This window comes from Schistocerca americana, chromosome 7 (assembly GCF_021461395.2).
Source record: "Schistocerca americana isolate TAMUIC-IGC-003095 chromosome 7, iqSchAmer2.1, whole genome shotgun sequence".
NCBI classification, from domain to species: domain Eukaryota; kingdom Metazoa; phylum Arthropoda; class Insecta; order Orthoptera; family Acrididae; genus Schistocerca; species Schistocerca americana.
In genome coordinates this window covers 235,013,450-235,035,375 of record NC_060125.1, presented here as the reverse complement: position 1 = coordinate 235,035,375, position 21,926 = coordinate 235,013,450, and the positions used below count along the sequence as shown (strand labels likewise).

At 41.6% G+C, this 21,926-nt stretch overlaps 1 non-coding gene across 1 annotated transcript; it reads left to right on the top strand.

Moving 5' to 3' along the window:
• The first annotated feature begins 19,805 nt into the window (after positions 1–19,805).
• Positions 19,806–19,880, top strand: Trnas-cga. The gene has a single exon. It is a non-coding gene; the product is annotated as a tRNA-Ser (tRNA).
• Positions 19,881–21,926: the final 2,046 nt, after the last annotated feature.

The window sequence follows — 21,926 nt, the reverse complement described above, 5'->3', positions numbered from 1 at the left end:
CCGATTAGGTTCCTTTCAGATTACGCTGATACAATAGCTCCCTACTTAGCAATCATATACAACCGCTCGCTCACTGATAGATCTGTACCTACAGATTGGAAAATTGCGCAGGTCACACCAGTGTTTAAGAAGGGTAGTAGGAGTAATCCATCGAACTACAGACCTATATCATTGACGTCGGTTTGCAGTAGGGTTTTGGAACATATACTGTATTCAAACATTATGAATCACCTCGAAGGGAACGATCTATTGATACGTAATCAGCATGGTTTCAGAAAACATCGGTCTTGTGCAACGCAGTGTTTATTCGCCCGAAGTAATGGCCGCTATCGACAGGGGACCTCAAGTTAATTCCGTATTTCTAGATTTCCGGAAAGCTTTTGACACCGTTCCTCACAAGCGACTTCTAATCAAGCTGCGGGCCTATGGGGTATCGTTTCAGTTGTGCGACTGGATTCGTGATTTCCTGTCAGGAAGGTCGCAGTTCGTAGTAATAGACGGCAAATCATCGAGTAAAACTGAAGTGATATCAGGTGTTCGCCAGGGAAGCGTCCTGGGACCTCTGCTGTTCCTGATCTATATAAATGACCTGGGTGACAATCTGAGCAGTTCTCTTAGGTTGTTCGCAGACGATGCTGTAATTTACCGTCTAGTAAGGTCACCCGAAGACCAGTATCAGTTGCAAAGCGAATTAGAAAAGATTGCTGTATGGTGTGGCAGGTGGCAGTTGACGCTAAATAACGAAAAGTGTGAGGTGATCCACATGAGTTCCCAAAGAAATCCGTTGGAATTCGATTACTCGATAAATAGTACAATTCTCAAGGCTGTCAACACAACTAAGTACCTGGGTGTTAAAATTACGAACAACTTCAGTTGGAAAGACCACATAGATAATATTGTAGGAAAGGCGAGCCAAAGGTTGCGTATCATTGGCAGGACACTTAGAAGATGCAACAAGTCCACTAAAGAGACAGCTTACTCTACACTCGTTCGTCTTCTGCTAGAATATTGCTGCGCTCTGTGGGATCCTTACCAGGTGGGATTGACGGGGGACATCGAAAGGGTGCAAAAAAGGGCAGCTCGTTTTGTATTATCACGTAATAGGGGAGAGAGTGTGGCAGATATGATACGCGAATTGGGATGGAAGTCATTAAAGCAAAGACGTTTTTCGTCGCGGCGAGATCTATTTACGAAATTTCAGTCACCAACTTTCTCTTCCGAATGCGAAAATATTTTGTTGAGCCCAACCTACATAGGTAGGAATGATCATCAAAATAAAATAAGAGAAATCAGAGCTCGAACAGAAAGGTTTAGGTGTTCGTTTTTCCCGCGCGCTCTTCGGGAGTGGAATGGTAGAGAGATAGTATGATTGTGGTTCGATGAACCCTCTGCCCAGCACTTAAATGTGAATTGCAGAGTAGTCATGTAGATGTAGATGTAGATGAACCCTCTCAGTTTTTCGATAAGATTGACATCTCCCATCCCTTTGTTGTAGAGTTGAACTAAGGTTCGTTGAGGCACTGTTACGTGCTTTCGTTCTGCTTCGCTGCATCTCTTGCAGGTCTCCTTGGTAAGACAATCATTGATCTGCAGATTTGCTGCGAATGTCACTTGGATGTCGTCATGTCACATTAGCAGCGTAAAGTGTTCATTTTCAAGAACATGATCTGGTCCACGAGGTTCCTTTTTGAAATCAGTTGTACTTTCCCTATCCTGTGTCTCTGGACAGTGGCAGTGTAGCGTAATTCACGCTTGCTTAGTGATTCCAAGAGTGTCAGAGAGTTGAAATAGCTATCAACAAAGACAACACAATAAGAAAGAAGAATAACTACACAAAATTTTTCTGTAAATTAAGTTCCCAATGTTTTTCCTTTTTCTTCGTCACCACACCAGAGTAAGGAATGAACTTCATGACATAGCCGTCAGATGTTGAAAGGCAGCATAACTTTAAACCATAGCGTATACGTTTTCCCCTTACGAACTGTTTCATATGTTATGTCCATAGCAGTGTTCCATGGCTTCATCTAAAGAGAACAAATGTCCTGATGACTGAACGAGTTGCAAAAACACGGTTTTTCAAAAGCGAATCAATTTTGTAAGTTTTTATTACATGGATCTATAGTTGTGTCATTATCGAAATGCAGAAAGCGATGCATTTGTTCAAACCTGTTTCTACTGAGTAAATTATTTAAAAGATAACTGTAAGTATCTGACCTTGTCTCCCAATACATCCTTCTAAAATGGACTGGACTGTAACCGGGAAGGATAAGAATTCCAAAATATTTTTATGATTCATCAACTGAAAGTTGAAATTGTAAATATACTTTCTGAGCACCATATTTGACTGTCTCTTTACAAATGTACTCCATAGATCCTTCACTGAAAACTTTCTTGAATATATCTACAGCTGTCTTATGAGATGCTTCATTTCAGCCACAAGAAAAGGCTCTGATATATTGCCAGTGACATCTACTTGGCTGTCAACAGTCAGGATTTTAAGTTCCTTTGATATCCACTTGAGTGGTATTGTTTTATATTTCTTTAATATTTTTTGTGTTCCTGTCTCTGTTGTTGCTTTCTCCCACGTGCTGCCTAATAACATCTCCTCCTCCGTTCCCCTCTGAAGTAGCTTTTGCTTACGTTGGCTGCGAAAGAACTCCTTTACCAATGTCACTGAACCTAACCAGCCTTTCATCGTCACTGAGAGCATCATCACGATTGGAATCATTTCCATCACGTAGTGGAAGAGTGGAAGAAGGTCTAAACCCATCTCATCAGCTCATTCTATTTCACTGCAGATACTATCTTCATCGCTGAGATTCTCTGGTTGTTTTGGAATTTCTTCTGCATGACAGGGGTTGTCAGGATTATAATAGTATTTATTTGACCTGCCAATAAAAAATACTACATAATAATCTAGCAAAATGAACTCAGGAAACAACTACATTTATTATTTTACTTTAAAAGTGAAGAAAGAAATGTTTCCTGAATTTCGTTTGAAAGTATATCATACGACAAAATATTACTCTATTACATAACCCTATATAAAGATTTTACAACCAGAAACAACTTCATCCTTAATTGTTATGCTGATATAATCCTGAAAACATAAGCGAAACATTTATATCAATACAAGCGGTTTCAGTATAGGATAAAATTCTTATCTGTTGCATATTATCTTGCCGGTTCAGAATAGCACTAAGAGGATAGGGCTAACTGTGCATTAATGGCATTTTCTGTGTCGCTGAAAACTCCCATCGTTGTGGAGCGGCACACGAAGAGTTGTTAACAGCCTACCCCATTCCATCTAGTGGAAACAATACAAAATAATTCACCACAATTCACAGACGCAGGTGTGGACTGAATACTTAATACGCTTGCGGTTTCACATTCTGGGAAAACACAAATGCGCAAGGCATTTAAGTTTTGCATCTCTGCTGCCGCAAAACCGCCTTTCCTGTTCGCGAGAAAAATTCCTGCTCCTAGGAAATCCCAGCTGTAGATGGGTCATGCTGCGAGCAGTAGAGTAGCTAACATAAACTTGTATTATCATTACACGTATTTCCAAAGGCCTTCAGTCTATTTCTCGTTTAACAAGAGAACGCAAGTTTTCCGTTTCCCTGCAATATGAATTTGCAACAACTAAAGATGTGTTCTACTACTGTCACAACTACCGTGTGGTGCTACATTAAAAACATCATGACTACCGTGAAGAGCTGATTACAAAATTTCTTTATTTAACAACCAGTTTAGGGCCATGGACCATCATCAGATTCATGTGCACCTATTCAGAGAACATGTACATAGCATTACAAGATTAAACTGTCACAATCCTGTTAAATGATGTATTAGGTTGGTGCATAAGTTCGTAGAGTTTTGCCGTAAGTTTAATAAACTCAGCAGATACAGATAACACTAAACTTAATCATGAACAATATACGAGGGCGGTTCAGAAAGTAACCTCCGATTAGTCACAGTGCGGGTTGTGGGGGGAGTAGCGACGCCATCTGTGCGTTCACGCACTCAACAGCTCAGTCGGCATCAAGCCGTGGTCGAATGAACGTCGTACCTGCGCTAGTTTAGTTTTTGTGGCAGTTTGAAATGTGTGCTGCAATAGAAAACCCCGCCAAATGTGAAGTGCGTGCTGTTATAAGGTTTTTTACAGCCAAAGGATATTCTGCAGCAGCTATTCATCGTGAGCTTTGTGCCGTGTACGGACCAAGAGTTATGAGTGAAGGAGTTGTCCGTGAATGGGTATGTTTATTTAAAAGTGGACGAGAAAACGTTCATGATGAAGAGAGGAGTGGTAGACCATCATTGGTGACTGACGAACTCGTTCAGACAGTTGATGCAAAAGTTCGTAAAAATCGACGTTTCTCAATGTCGGAGTTGTCTACTGGTTTTCCACAGATTTCTAAGACTCTCTTGTACGAGATAGTGACAGCAAGATTGGGTTACCATAAGTTCTGTGCACGATGGGTGCCCAAAATTCTTACCGACCACCACAAAACTCAAAGAATGGCCTCTGCATTAGACTTTCTGTCACGTTATGAGGATGAAGGAGAACCATTGTTAAACAGAATCGTGACCGGTGACGAAACCTGGATTAAGTACGTGAACCCTGAGACAAAAGAACAATCAAAGATGTGGGCACATTCAAATTCGCCTACCAAACCAAGAAAAGCCTCGCAAGATTTTTCTGCCAGAAAACTGATGGCAACAGTGTTTTGGGATGCCAAAGGGGTGTTGTTGGTTGAATTCATGAAACGTGGTACGACCATGAATCAAGACGTGTACTGTGAAACAATAAAAAAGTTACGACGGGCTATACAGAACAAACGCCGTGGTATACTGACTTCCGGTATCGTTTTTTTTGCACGATAACGCCCGTCCTCACTCTACTCGCAGAACAACGGCCCTTCTTGAGTCCTTCAAGTGGGATGTTATCAACCATCCACCTTACAGCCCAGAACTGGCGCCAAGTGATTATCACCTCTTCATGCATTTGAAGAAATGGCTCGGGTCACAGCGGTTTGATGACGACGAAGAGCTCAAAGATGCGGTCACAGGCTGGCTCCAGGCACAAGCGGGTGATTTTTATGCAGAAGGAATTTCAAAGCTTGTGAAGAGATACGATAAGTGCCTCAATCGCTATGGAGACTATGTAGAAAAATAGTGCAAAGATGTAGTTGTAAGATGTATATATTAAAATATTTTTATTTAACTTGGTGTATTTTTTTAAATCAACCGGAGGTTACTTTCTGAACGGCCCTCGTATTATCCTTCACTACTTACAACAGTCTGCTAATGTCAGGGTAACTCTTTGATTCCACGACTGTAGAAATGACGTGGTTTTGAGGTGAAGAGCTCGTTGGACCATGTTTGGAAAGCATTTTCATCTGGAAGGGAAATTCCTTGAAGGCTCTTTGGGAACGGTGAATATCTAACGGCGCAAGATCAGGTGAATAAGGTAGGTGCAGAATGACTTTCCATCCCAACTCTTGTATTGTGCTTTTTGTCAGTCTAGCAGAATGCAGACGGGCGTTATTGTGGACTAAAGTTCGCGTCATTTAAGAAGGCGGCACAGTTTTCAGCCGTTCTGCACATCCCCCTCCAGTAGTCACTGGCCGCCAATAATATTCACTCTCTTTCCGAGAATGGCTAGCTGAGAGCTACGACTAGAGAGTGAGAATCTCGCTCCTATATGCTGCACTATTGCCGTACTTCGCAACAATCGAATCATTCATTCATTTGTATTTTTTTTTCCTTGTGGCAGTATAGCTGTGAATGTGTATCTGTAAATGTTTAAGTGCGATTAAAAAAAAGCCAGATGACGGCAATAAATGTGGAGTGCTTCACAATAAGGCAAGGAGGACTATTTACTGCATTTATAACTTCTTCAAATGTAAATCTGAAAGCAGATCTCCTATTGTTGACATTTGAAAACACAAGAATGGACTCCAGAACCATGTCGTGTTCAAAATCTCAAGGAACCTGTAACGTATGAGGGGCATTTGAAAACTCCATGCAAAAATAAAAACTACTTACGTGTTTGGGATAAACCTTTTTTTATTTTTCGACATAGTCTCCTATTAGACTTATACACTTCGTCCACACTGTTCTAATTTGTTGATCCCTTCCGAATAATACGAATTGTCCAATTCTGCAAAATAGCTATTAGTTGCTGCAATCACCTCCTCATTTGAAAAAAATCTTGGTCCAACCAGCCATTTCTCCAAATTGGGGAACAAATAGTAGTCCAAGGGAACCCAGCGTGGGGAATAGGTGGGGGGGGGGGGATGTGAAACGAGTTGGAATTCTATGTCCATTAATTTTGCGAGCATACCAGCAGAGGTGTGTGCTGGTGCATTGTTGTGATGGAAAAGGACTTTTTTGTGGTACAATCGCCAGCGTTCTTCTTGCAGCTCGGTTTTCAAATGGTCCAATAAAGATGAATAATATGTACCTGGAATAGTTTTACCCTTTTTCAGATAGTCGATGAGGATTATCCCTTGCGAATTTCAAAAGACAGTCGCCATTACCTTTCCGGCCGAAAGACTGGTCTTCGCCGTTTTTGGTGCAGGTTCTCCCTTGGTAACCCATTGTTTAGATTGTTGTTTGGTCTCAGGAGTATAGTAATGTATCCATGTTTCATCCACAGTGACGAAACGACGCTTAAAGTCCTACAGATTCTTCCAGAACAGCTGCAAACCATCCTAGCAACACTTCACACGATTCTGTTTTTGGTCAAGCGTGAGCAATCGCGGAACCCATCTTGCGGATAGCTTCCTCATGTCCAAATGTTTATGCAAAATATTATGTACCTGTTCATTCGATATGCCCACGGCACTAGCAATCTCACACATCTTAACTCTTCTGCCATCCATCACCGTATCATGGATTTTATCAATGATTTCTGGAGTCGTAACCTCCACAGGGCGTCCAAAACGTTCAGCATCACTTGTGCCCATGTGGCCAGTCCAAAAATTTTGAAGCCACGTATAAACTGTTCTAATCGAAGGTGCAGACACCGTAATGTTTATCAAACTTCTCTTTAGTCTCCTGAGGCGTTTTGCCTTTCATACAGTAAAGTTTAATCACCACACGAAATTCTTATCCGTCCATTTTTTGACTATCACTCCACTTCCTTGATTCACACGAATACCAAACACAAAGAAATAGACCAATATGGCTGAACCTTGTTGTGTGTTGTTTCCAAAGATGCTACTAACTAAACATGACCTCGATACGCGCCGGTAGTGCCATCTCTCGGACTTTGCACGGACTTTTCAAGCGACCCTCATAATGGATGGTTTAACAACGATATTTTAAAGTGCTCCATGTGAATGATGAACACCCGTCATCTCAAAAACGTGTTACAGCTATGCAGGCTTGAGTGGTAAACGCTTCGTGAATGTAAAGAATTTTAAAACACGTTGGTTCCAGATATTTTAAGAAGGGAGTTTTAACTTCAAAGGAGTGGCATAGGTGCAGCACTACAAGAGAAGGAGGTATTTCAACAATATATTACCCTGATGAAACATAGGTCAGTTAGAATCATTTCAGGAAGATCTGCTGGAAAATGAGTGATGGTACTGGTAGTTTTGAAGTTCTCATAGGAATAGGTTCTCGGATAATTATTCTGCATGCTGACTCTTCTTCTCGATTTGTTTCTGAGAATAAACTTTTGTTTACGTGTAAGAAAAACAGCAGTGACTACCATTCGGAAATGAACGCTGTCACTTTTGTGACGTGATTCACAATTCTTGTCATACCTTTCTTCGAAGTCGGTCATTGCTAATTATAATTCAACTGTTACAGAGAAAATACCAAGCACAAACACCAGAAAAACGGATATTTTCCCCAGCTTAAAAATAAAAATACTGAGTAGAGTATAATCGAGACCTGTACCGATTTCCTACAGCTCGTTAATTTATAGTGTACAAGTCACGTCACGGAACGTAAGAACTTGACTTCCTTGCACGTGAATGGGGTCACACAGTATTGCTCTTACCCACATGTCACTGTCAGTGTAGCCACATGGAATTAATTTGGACAATGGTTTCTAAGGCTATGTGGGAGAAAGAACAAAACATTCAAGATAACACCGCTTGTGCATGAGGCAATAGACAACATCCCACCTGTAGCGTGGGCACAGTCTGTGCGGCGTACTGAAAAGCTTCAGAAAGAATAATTTGACAGGGAAGTGATGATGGATATAAGCCTTGAACCTATCATCGTAAATTTACAATCAGATTGTTCGGAAACAGACACAAATGGAAAGGACCATGATATTATGATGTAGACTTTGGAACAAAGTAATACTGTTTCTAAGTTTTAAAGACTCGTGGTTTAAAAAATGTGTGTCAACATATCAGTTGCATATATAATAATCAGAACTTCCTAGCCTTTGGATTAGGACTTCATATCTTTTTAATTATACAGGCTATAATGTTCAATATATTTCCCAAGGAAAAGTTCAGTTTCCCCCACTATGTTTTATGCACTAATAACACGCGAGAATGCAGCTCAATAAATTCATGAGAAGTCCGATATTTCCACATGCAAACCTCCGTCATTTTCAAAGCACGAACTGGATAAGGCCCTAAAATGACGGTAACTGTTACTGGTTGAATATCGGTGGTTTTCGATGTTATCGGTCAACATTCCCTGGAGTTATTCGCAGATGATGGTTAATTGTTTGCTTGTTCAATAAATTATAAATGTGGTCTGTCACTGTAATATCGAACGCATTAGTTTACACTTATAATGCCCATTAACAGCAAAAAATTTGACTACTTACTGACCATTTTTATGGTAGTCTTTTACATTAGTTTTTTCTACCACTAACACTTTTTACACGTGGTGATTACACGTAACTATAGTCAAACACATCCACACACACACCGTACACATTTTTTAAAATTCTATTGAGTAGAAGCAGTTGTCAAGCTAATACAATGATTTCGGTTTGTGCTCTAAGTTAATATTGTTGTGTATTAAATTTTTACTTGGAATGCCGTTCAAATTGCAATAAATGATAATTATTGTAAGCAGTTTCAATGACCTTGTCGTTAGACAGTTATCATTTTGAGAGAAATTGTACTTCACATCTTCACAAAGCTGCCCCGGCTATTCTTGCTTTCGGACGTCACGCACAGTAAATCTGTGAAGCAGTGGACGCAGTGTCGTCAGGACGTGAAATAATATTTCTCTCAAGAGGATTGATAGAAATTGGTTTTAATATTTATTATTCCCCTCGTAGGTTTGAATGTATAATGCAATGTACCTTAAGCAAACAAGACATCCTCGCAGGCAACATGTTTCCACTCATCAACAGTCCAATGTCGGTGCTGACGGGCCCAGGCGACGCATCCTTGTGTCGTGCAGTCACCCTTTCCTTTATCCTTATCAAAAAAAAAAAAAAAAGAAAGACAAATCAATTAATGAGCATATTGCATCCGCCACACGCGATACATTCTGTATTGATGACTGGAAAAATGTTGCCTGGTAGGACGAGACTCTTTTTCAAATTATATTGAGATAACCTCGGTGAACCGCGATTTATTTTCAAAGAATACTCTTATGAATTTATTTTATTTACTAGCGATTCATCAAGAACATTAACACATTTAATCAGACTATGTAGGCATGGAAGTGGTGTCCAGGGAGTAACTGATGAAATCATAACCAAATTCCTTTTAACAAATGGGAATTTTATTCACTTTAATAGTGCCTAAAAGCATTTTTTAAAAGAAACAGATTTAAAATTATAATCAGAAAGCACCATCTAAATATCAAAATTACAGTTTATTCAGAGGCAGAAAGAAACAAGTTTTGACTGTATGAGCTTTCGGGCAGAGAACCTTGCCGCTCCCTTCTGACACGGCCGTAGTTACGACCGCTCACAACAGCCTGCGAAAGACTACACTGGTGCAAATCTACAACACACCAGATTACTTTAAACTAAGAGTTTTAACAATTTACACAAGCACACAACTATGCACCCCCCGTAGAAGGGATGGAAATGGTACTCAACACCAACAATTAAAATATTAACCTTGCCACCAAAGGTGCAACTTGATTTTAAATTGTAAGAAAAGTCTTATGGTAAAAGGGTGGCACCTTATATACTAAAATTATCATTTAAATAAAAGCCCATGAAACGCAATCTTATATAAAATTCTACAAGGTTGCCCAAACAATAGTTAAGACGCTCTACAGTACACAGATACCCCCTCTCAAGATCATAGGCAACAATATCAAGTTTCCAAAGATCAAAATGTGTTTCAGGTATTAGCCTGTTACTCTCCAAGCAATAAATTCGTTAACACACCAAATCTGACAAACATGACAGAGGCAGCTACTAACGTACGGTAGATTGATAGGGAGATTACCGAACAACCCGAACCGCAGGTTGCTCTAACCCGCCTCTACTCCACAAGGGAAAAACGGACCACCCAGTTTATAAACAACCAGCTTCCCGCGGGTGGGCAAACGGAGAAGAATGGTGGGACGACCCCAAAGCAAAACGGCTGGTGACCTCACCAAGAAAGCAAGTAGAATTTAACAAGAGTAAATCAAACAAGATATCACCAATCACTTAACTTCTAAAAAACTGCGATTTCTCGAGAAGACCTGGCGCAGCACCCCCAAAACGCTCTCCCGAACCGTCCGCAGCCAGCCGCTTCAACGGACGCAGGATGGCGCGCCGATCTCCCGTCTCCCGGCGTCGCAGCTTGCACCGGCCAGACTGATGTCGTGGGTTGACTCCTGTTGCTCTCGTGTCGACCGCGAAGTCACTACCCCTCGCTATACGGCGCGGCCCACTGGACTCACGTGGCGACCTCACATGCGCCGTCGCTCAAGACGGACAAGTCGTGTCTCAGTGCGCGACCGACCAACCGGTCGATCCAACCGCCAATGACCATTGCCTGAGCAAACTCGAGCAGACTGGCGGCCTAACGCGCAGACTTAGATGCAGGAACTAAGCCCCGACCGGGCGACCACTCGCTGGGTTCTCTCACTGGCGGAGTGGAAAGGCTCTCATTTTGCCGGCTTTAAAGGTTGATCCGAACGACAGACAGACACCAACTGCCTAACAAATGCGGACGAGAGACAGGCTAGCAAGCTGGTGACGAGAGACTGACCCAGACTCACTCACTGGTGAGCTCATCGCGCCCCTTAAATGCACGTGAACAGGCAACCTTTCCCCTTTCCCACCAGAGGGAGACACCAAAGCTGCGATTGCCACAGCGGCGCCACCGCCAGAAACGGAGGACGACTGCTTCACGCTACATGCTGCGGCGCGCTCTTCAAAACAGCAATTTTTACCACGGCTCACTCGGAATCAATGGATTCTGCATGTCAGCAGGAGACTGTTCAGACTGATGGAGGTTCTGTAATAGTGTGAGACGTGTGTAGTTGGAGTGATATGGGACGCCTGATACACCTACATAAGACTCTGACAGGTGACACGAACGTAAGCCTCATGTCTGATCATCAGCATCCATTCATGTCTATTGTGTATTCCGACAGACTTGGGCAGTTCCAACAGGACAATACGACACCCCATACGTCCAGAATTGATACAGAGTGGCTCCAGAAACACTCTTCCGAGTTTAAATACATCCGCTGGCCACCAAACTCACCATACATGACATGAACATTGTAGAGCATGTCTTGGATGGCCGCTAGTACTCTTACGGATTTATGGACAGCCCTGCAGGATTCATGGTGCAGTTCCCTCCGGCGCTACTCCAGACATTAGTCGAGTCCATGCCACGTCGTGTGGCGGCACTTCTGCGTCCTCGCGGGGGCCACACACGATATTAGGCATGTGTACCATGTATATTTATTATGTATTTATATACAATATCTGAACACTATTTCCTGTAAGTCGTAAAAATATTAACGATTGGCTATCTATTTGGCATGATGTATGCAGTTGTCTAGTGGAAGAGAGGAAATGAAAGATAAACGAAGCGGGACAGATAGAAAACGGAAGAGAGAGGGGGAGAAATCGCGAGAGGACGGCGTACAAAAATGTGCTGGAGAAGAAGTCCTGATACAATCATTTTGCCAATACCAATTTTGATACATTTAATTCATATGTAACGAAGTCAAGTACGTGAACTGTTTCTGAACCAAGTATTTCAAAATCATTTACCGTTTCCAAAATACATTGATCCTAAAATTGATGTTCTCAAAAAAATTACTCTAAGTCGATTTCCTAAGAAACTCCTATCCTCTTTTCAAATTTTCAAAATCTGCTCTATAAATTGTTACGAACGTCGTATGTAAGTTTCAGGTTGATTGAAATATTGGCGTAGTGAATGTTTATACAAATCTGGAAGTCGCTACTAGTCGCTCCCAATAATACCGTACAAGTAAGTATGTGCACTACTTGTTCTTTTTGTTGGATTTTTTGAAGTCTGGACAAAGAGAGGGTGCTCCATGGTTTTCAAAATATGGAGTATAAAATGTCACATATTTGTCAGTGAAGAATACAATAAACATTCCGCGATGAAGCAGGAATTTATATTGCAAACACGTTGGAACAATATCCTTGTTACTGTGGAGGAACAAAACAAACAAAATGTTGTTCATGTGTTCTTCGCCAAATTTGTATCTCAGTGGGTTCAGCACGTATCTCACAGACAAGAACGACCGCTCCACACACACCTGTGTTGCTGGGACAGCGAGAAGACACAAGCAAACGCATACAATTCTGACTGCACTAAATGTTGCTCCTCTCAGTACTGGCTGTCATTTGCGCTCTTCCTGAGTTGCTTCGTGCCTTCGAAATAATTGCTGAGTTTTGTCTTAATGTACATAGCCGTTCGGTTACGCTCGCTCGGAGCTTTATACTGCTGGGCATTCTTCTCTGCCAGCAGTTGTTGAAGTTCGCCATCTTCTTCCTCGACTTCATCATCCACCGAAGACCTTGTCGCAGTTCTTCCTTGCCAGTTTCGGTATCAATCACCTTCTGGATCTTAAACCCTATTTTACATAGGTGAAAAATAGTAGCTTCCACATCGTCTTCTTCCAGGAACGAAAAAAAATCTGAGATTCATTAAGAGGGCCGACTTTCTACCTAGGTAATCAAGTAGTGCCGCTTAACTCACTTCACCACTTCTGTAAATTTGGGCACTTAATCTGTTTTCCATTGCTATTTTCAGTTTCTTCGCGAGATCGCTGCCGGGCGTGTGTATGTTTATTTGTGCTGTACCTTGAACGAAAAGGCTCATCATCTGGAGAATTACAAGTGTGTTAAGTGAATTGTTTTACGAGAGTTGTACCAAAAGTAAGGTTCCCAATGAGATACAGCCTCGAGGGAATGTGCTAGGGTTGGGTTGGGTTGTTTGTGGGAAGAGACCAAACTGCGAGGTCATCGGTCTCGTCGGATCAGGGAAGGACGGGGAAGGAAGTTGGCCGTGCCCTTTCAGAGGAACCATCCCGGCATTTGCCTGGAGCGATTTAGGGAAATCATGGAAAACCTAAGTCAGGATGGCCGGACGCGGGATTGAACCGTCGTCCTCCCGAATGAATGTGCTAGGCTAAATCCGACAACAGTGCTGTGCACAGTGTATCTCCCCCCCCCCACCCCACCACCACCACCACCACTCTCGAGCCCACCCGTCAGCGATTCGCTACGTCGCTCAGTGTTGGCTTGGCAGCCGTCATAGATGGAAGTGCTGATCGCCGCTCCCGCAAAATGCGTGGTTCGAACAGCAATCCGGCTTCTCCACGCAAGGAAGTTACCGCCCAAGGAGATTCACTGGCAATGACTGAGGTTTATGGTGAAGAGTGTATGTCCGTTCAGCACGTCCACAAATGGTGCGGGGCTTTTCCTGAGGGCCGCACGGAAGTTCACGATGAAGAACGGAGTCTTGTGATTGTCCAGGAGATCAACAGTGAGCTGCTCAAAGATTGGTGAAACACTGACAGCGAACTTGTTGAACGCTTTCCTGAAGCTTCCCACGGCACAACTGAAAGAGCTTTAACAGAAACGTTTCGTTATCGCACGGTCTGTGCCCGCTGGGTCCCCCAGATGCTGACTGATGGACACAAGGAGCAACGACTCGACTGTACTCGCAAGTTTCAACAAAGTAAGGGAGAGACAAGAAGGAGAAGTTGATGGGCTCTATCATCACGGGAGATGAAACGCCGGTGTTTCATTACACCTCAAAACAAAACAACAGTCTCGTCAGTGGCGTCATTCTGGTTCACCGCCACTAAAGAAATTCAGACTAATGCAGTCGGCAGGAAAGGTTTTGGTGACTGTGCTTTGGGATCGGAAGAGGGTACACCTCATCGATTTCATGCAACCTGAGAGGTCAATAAATTCAGACAGATATGGTGAAACAGTAGATTGAAACTGAAGAAACTGCAAAAAGGTGGGAATTTAAGGAGATAGTACCTGGATAAACTGACTAAACTAGAGGCTGTACAGAGTTTCAGGGAGAGCATAAGGGAACAATTGACAGGAATGGGGGAAAGAAATACAGTAGAAGAAGAATGGGTAGCTTTGAGAGATGAAGTAGCGAAGGCAGCAGAGGATCTAGTAGGTAAAAAGGCGAGGGCTAGTAGAAATCCTTGGGTAACAGAAGAAATATTGAATTTAATTGATGAAAGGAGAAAATATAAAAATGCAATATATGTAGCAGGCAAAAAGGAATACAAACGTCTCAAAAAGAGATCAACAGGAAGTGCAAAATGGCTAAGCAGGGATGGCTAGAGGACAAATGTAAGGATGTATGGGCTTATCTCACTAGGGGTAAGATACATACTGCCTACAGGAAAATTAAAGAGACCCTTGGAGAAAAGAGAACCACTTGTATGAATATCAGGAGCTCAGATGAAAACCCAGTTCTAAGCAAAGAAGGGAAAGCAGACAGGTGGAAGGAGTATATAGAGGGTCTATATAAGGGCAATGTACTTGAGGGCAATATTATGGAAATGTAAGAGGATGTAGATGAAGATGAAATGGGAGATACGATACTGCATGAAGAGTTTGACAGAGCACTGAAAGACCTGAGTCGAAACAAGGCCCCAGGAGTAGACAACATTCAATTAGAACTACTGACAGCCTTGGGAGAGCCAGTCCTCACAAAGCTCTATCATCTGGTGAGCAAGGTGTATGAGACAGGCGAAATACCCTCAGACTTCAAGAAGAATATAATAATTCCAATCCTAAAGAAAGCAGGTGTTGACATATGTGAAAATTACCGAACTATCAGTTTAATAAGTCACAGCTGCAAAATACTAACACGAATTCTTTACAGACGAATGGAAAAACTGGTAGAAGCGGACCTCAGGGAAGACCAGTTTGGATTCCGTAGAGATATTGGAACAGGTGAGGCAATACTGACCCTACGACTTATCTTAGAAGCTAGATTAAGGAAAGGAAAACCTACGTTTCTAGCATTTGTAGACTTAGAGAAAGCTTTTGACAATGTTGACTGGAATACTCTCTTTCTAATTCTGCAGGTGGTAGGGGTAAGGACAGAAACCAGATGGCAGTTATAAGAGTCGAGGGACATGAAAGGGAAGCAGTGATTGGGAAGGGAGTGAGACAGGGTTGTAGCCTATCCCCGATGATATTCAATCTGTATATTGAGCAAGCAGTGAATGAAACAAAAGAAAAATTCGGAGTAGGTATTGAAATCCATGGAGAAGGAATAAAAACTTTGAGGTTCACCGATGACATTGTAATTCTGTCAGAGACAGCAAAGGACTTAGAAGAGCAGTTGAACGGAATGGATAGTGTCTTGAAAGGAGGATACAAGATGAAATCAACAAAAGCAAAACAAGGATAATGGGATGTAGTCGAATTAAGTCGGGTGATGCTGAGTGAATTAGATTAGGAAATGAGACACTTAAAGTAGTAAAGGAGTTTTGCTACTTGGGAAGCAAAATAACTGATGATGGTCGAAGTAGAGAGGATATAAAATGTAGACTGGCAATGGCAAGGAAAGTGTTTCTGAAGAAGAGAAATTTGTTAACATCGAGTATAGATTTAAGTGCCAGGAGGTCGTTTCTGAAAGTATTTGTTTGGAGTGTAGCCATGTGTGGAAGTGAAACATGGACGATAACTAGTTTGGACAAGAAGAGAATAGAAGCTTTCGAAATGTGGTGCTACAGAAGAATGCTGAAGATTAGATGCGTAGATCACATAACTGATGAGGAGGTACTGAATAGGATTGGGGAGAAGAGAAGTTTGTGGCACAACTTGACTAGAAGAAGGGATCGGTTGGTAGGACATGTTCTGAGGCATCAAGGGATTACCAATTTAGTACGGGAGGGCAGCGTGGAGGGTAAAAATCATAGAGGCAGACCAAGAGATGAATACACTAAACAGATTCAGAAGGATGTAGATTGCAGTAGGTACTGGGAGATGAAGAAGCTTGCACAGGATAGAGTAGCATGGATAGCTGCATCAAACCAGTCTCAGGACTGAGGATCACAACAACAACATCAATATGGTGAAACATTGACTAAACTCTGACGAGCAATCCAGAATCGCTGGAGAGGACGACTGATGGAGGGAGCAGTGCTTCTTCACGACAATGTTCGACCTCACGTCGCTCGTCAAACACAGGAGCATTTGAAGAAATTTAGGTGGACTGTTGTGCCCCATCCCCCGTACAGCCCAGACTTAGCCCCAAGCGATTATCAGTTCTTCCCCAAGCTAATGGAACGCTTAGTTGGCAAATGCTTCAAGAGCGATGATGAAGTCCCAGCAGAGGCCACATGCTTCCTCAACGGGCTTGCAGGAGACTTCTTCGACTTAGGAACACAAAAGCTGGAGCACCATCTTCAAACGTGTGTCGAAAAAATGGAGACCTTGTTGAAAAATACACAAAAGTGTAAGCTTTTCAACGATGTTTATATTAATAATAATAAATAGTGTTTTCTATTTGTATAAAATATGTGAACCTTTGTTCTGGTACAACCCTTGTAGGTAAATACGTCAATGTAATTTTCAAAGGACCCAGAGTAAGCTGACATTCTCTTTGAAACTAAAGCTTCCATCAAACTTCTTAAAGTTTTCAGATTCCTTTATTGTGAAACCATGAATAAAATCAAGTAATGTAAGTGCCATTTTGTGACTTTATGTGTCATTAGACGGTCATAACATCCTTAAAAAGTATTGCGTAGATGTGTAAAACTGTCCACATGGTATTCATCCTAATAATGCACATGTATTACGCTTCTAAAAACTGAACTTTTTAATTTGAAAATGCTCTACATTATGTTTGGACCAGACAGAGTAACAGCCGTCAGTACAGTAATGAAATATAACAACAAATTAGCATACCTAAATGAGAACATGCAAATTAATTTTACGATCAGGCAATACATCTGGGGCCGACACGAACAGATGCCCTATCTCATTTAATGTACACGTCAGGCCAGTATTATATCGGATCATGCAATAAACGTGGTGTATAAATAAGTTTTACTTACCAGTACTCTCTAGACACAGTCCCAAATCAGACACTTTGATTCGCCAGAAACCTCGTAATAATTGTACATTCCATGTACAGAATGAGACCTCTTCCTCCGTGCTGCTGCTGATTTGGCACATACCCTAGCCAAACCAATAACTCAAAGTAAAAAGGAAATAAATAGATAAAGAATGGCCGAATAGCGAATACGATAAACGTTTCTGTCCCCACATGTCGATGTTACACTACAACTAGCGACTGACACTTGCCACAGTATGGGTTGAGAGGTGCAGCACTAATCCGCTGGCAGGCCCCTAAAGAGTCGTCCGAAACTGTCCGAGATTTACCTGACAGAATCCGGTCGCCTGCTTCCTACAAATTCGTCCATGCGCTGGCGAAGACATTCATTCCAACTAATGCTGTTCTTCGTCCGACTCGCACATTGCAACTTGTTATCACTATGGGCCTAGGGGATGAAATTATATGCACTAAAAACTGGAGAATACAAAAGTACACATACTTTTCAAAACCAGAATGTATGTATTAAAAAACAAAAGGATCTATTATATATTCATAAAATTCATTCACTATAAATCAAAATTTGTAACACATTAATCAATACATAATTCATTATTATATATCTATATAATTAATTTCCATTACAATTGGAATAAATTACTTAGTATTTCTATAAATTCTCTGGGAGTAAATACTTTGTGTTATCAGAAAAAATTAAAATTCCGGCCGATCCAAGTGGAATTTGTAGTGGAAAAAACAGCTTCGCAGCAGGTTTTCGCAGGGTTCCCCAGTTTCCCCTGCCTTTATTCCACCAATTCTTTGTCATCATATCATCATCGTTCATCTCACCATCTTCATTGTCCTTAGCAGCAAAAGTGTAGGACGTTAAACAAAAAAATAAGTCAGAAAAAATATATTTACCGATGAAAAACTTCTTTCAACATCACAGGATGTTACAGGCTGATCCTTAACCACTACAGTTTCTAAAGATTTATACTATATCATATATATGTATATATATATTAACAACTTTATAATCAAGTATCTTCTTGATACCTTCTCCATAGAGAATATTATATCATCGCAAGGAAAAGTTGGACCGTGATTTCTAATCTCTACTTTTATAAAATTTTGCTTGACGTAACCCTTCCTATGGTATCTGGTGGTTGATCGTTTGCAATTCTCTTAGCAAATACAACTCTAATCAATTATACAGCGGTTGTGCCCGCTTGGGCATCCTGCTTCCTGCATGCCGCCCTTGGAGCGGCGAGCACAGCCTGTGAGCTAACATCCCAAAGATGATCGGGCTCACATGCGGTTCCTCTTCGTCGAAATGTCTTGGCTCAAAATCGTCTAGGGGCTGACCCGCCCGCGTCGCATTACACACCCTAAATTAGACACTTGTAACCTTTTGTTTAAATTGTCCGGCTGATGCCAAGTTTGCGAAATACAAAGTTAATATAACATATAATAACAGTAATCATAATATCGACAAGTAAATTAACGACCCGTAAATGATTTAGGCCACACAGTTGCGATTTGGTTAGAATAATGTTCATTCCGAAAGAAAATTAATAGCGTAAGTGATCGTATTTAGAATTACTACTACACTCGAGCGCATATCCATTTGACACAGTTCTATCATTCACAATCTCATCGTGAAATACAAGTCTAATATTCGACCTCGTTATCTTCAATAAAAATTAGAGTTCACACTAAGCGTGTGGCTGCTCATCGCTCAGATACCACACAACGTGAAATTTTCTAAGTCATTTCAGCTCCTAGCTACCTAAAGGCCGACTATTCGCTTTCGCGTCTCAATCCGAACTGCCCTCTGCCCGTCTCCGACAGCGCTTCACGCGCGCTGAACATCTTCGCTCAACTGACTAGCACAGTTCCCTTTTCTGAAGTCGTCCATCTGATTGGCTACAGCTTATTCTACATTACCAGAACGAGATTTTCACTCTGCAGCGGAGTGTGCGCTGATATGAAACTTCCTGGGAGATTAAAACTGTGCTGCCCGACCGAGACTCGAACTCGGGACCTTTGCCTTTCGCGGGCAAGTGCTCTACCAACTGAGCTACCGAAACACGACTCACGGCCGGTACTCACAGCTTTACTTCTGGCAGTACCTCGCCTCCTACCTTCCAAACTTTACAGAAGCTCTCCTGCGAACCTTGCAGAACTAGCACTCCTGAAAGAAAGGATATCCGCAATATCCTTTCTTTCAGGAGTGCTAGTTCTGCAAGGTTCGCAGGAGAGCTTCTGTAAAGTTTGGAAGGTAGGAGGCGAGGTACTGGCAGAAGTAAAGCTGTGAGTACCGGCCGTGAGTCGTGCTTCGGTAGCTCAGTTGGTAGAGCACTTGCCTGCGAAAGGCAAAGGTCCCGAGTTCGAGTCTCGGTCGGGCAGCACAGTTTTAATCTTCCAGGAAGTTTTATTCTGCATTAGTTAACATTTTTACATATTTAAATAATCAAAGCTTGACCACTTTCATGTTCTAAATAAAGTAACAATAATATCCATTACATAAAACTAAACACCCTCCGAACAGGCCATGAAGGCCCAAACGTACTGACCAGCCGCCATGTCATCCTCAGTTCATAGGCCTCACTGGATGCGGATATGGAGGGGCATGTGGTCAGCACACTACTCCCCCGACCGTATGTCAGTTTCCGAGACCGGAGCCGCTACTTCTCAATCAAGTAGCTCCTCAGTTTACCTCACAAGGGCTTAGTGCACCCCACTTGCTAACAGCGCTCGGCAGACTGGATGGTCACCCTAGCCTGACAGGCTAGGGTGACAAAAAACCGGTACAATTTCCATCTTAGCTTTGAATGTCACGGCCAGTAGCAATGCACTAATGTGCTTTCTGATAAATAAATAAAGAACAAAAGTAACTATTATGCACTAAGCTTTACAACAAATATTCTCTTCCGTAATTATTCAATAGGGCGTCATGCCGTCATCGTTCAATGTGTTTTCTGTGGAGGAAATGATCTGATGCTTAACTGAAAATACTGATAACTTAAATTTACTATATCTTTTAAACAAATAAAGTTACAGAGTTGATATTTACAATGTTTGCCATTTTAATGTTGCGGTTCTATATGAAATGTCGACCGTTAAGATCGACCAAAGCGTTCAGATTTTAGCATTCAGGTCTCTGTTACAAAACTTGTTAATTTCACTTTAACAGCAATCCTAAACTATTATAGATATGATCAATATTCAAGTTTCATTGGGATCACCATGAAAATTTATGGAGGATGGGAGATTAAAATTACTGTGACTTGATTCCCAGCATTACTACAGAATTAAATGGTTTCCATGAACGTTTGCCTTTATAGCTGATCTGGGGTCCGCCTTACTTAACACTGCTACGTCTCCTTGGCCACAAAAGGCTTCTACTGCGTTTCCCTATGACGTAGGTTGTCGTCTGTCTCACTTGCACACTACAGCGCTTAGGCGTCAGGAGACAATAGACGTCTATGAATTTCCAATCTCGTGGTGAATCTGCGCCCTTTGTGGCACACGGTCCTCGACGACAGGGTTCGTTTCACAATTCCTGTAGGCTGACTCTTTGGGTCATATATTTAAATGAGAACGCAATGCTCGTTAACTCACAAGCCTCACAGCATGGGAACATGCAAAGGCTCCTCATTTTTCCCTTAAAATTTTTCAATCTAAATAGACTAATTACAAAAATTCAAAGATCAAAAAATCTTCGATGTTCGTTCTGTATTGAATATGACTTGCGTGGGGGATTTGTTTTGCAACTGAATTTAATCAACTAATATCTTTAATTTAAATAACTTTTTTGATTTCCAAGATACGGAGATCCAAAAATTGATGTTTTCAAGACAATACTCAGTCGATTTCCTAGAAAACGGCACAAGAAAGGTTTTTCGCTAAATTTTCCAAATCTGCTCTACAATTATTCTTAACATCGTGTGTAAACAGTTTCAAGTTAATAAAAATACTAGTTGTCTAAATATGAACAAACATTAGAAAAATTTTGCCCCTAGTCACTCCCTTAATAACGTAAGTACGAACAGATATGTGGATTACTTGTGCAAACTTGTTTTTTAACTACATTCATCAGTAAATTTCCTCCGATAATGCTCCGCCAGAAATTTTTACTTACACTATTGTTATTTAGTTATTTCAACAGTGTCTAATTCAAATGAAACGCAAAACAAAACGGATTAATTCGTTACAGGTCCCGAATAACGTTGCTAATGCATCTTGTTAAGTTATGAACTCCTGATCGTTCCTCCTGTACTGCAGGACAGTAACGTTGTTGAGGCCAATAACGTTATTCCGTTTGTGTTACCACACTGCATTTCGTTACGTACCGGAATTCATTTCATTACTGCAACAACGTTACACGGCATAACGTTTCAACCGATAATAACGTTATTCTAGTACCGTTATTCCTTTGTGTTACCCAATATT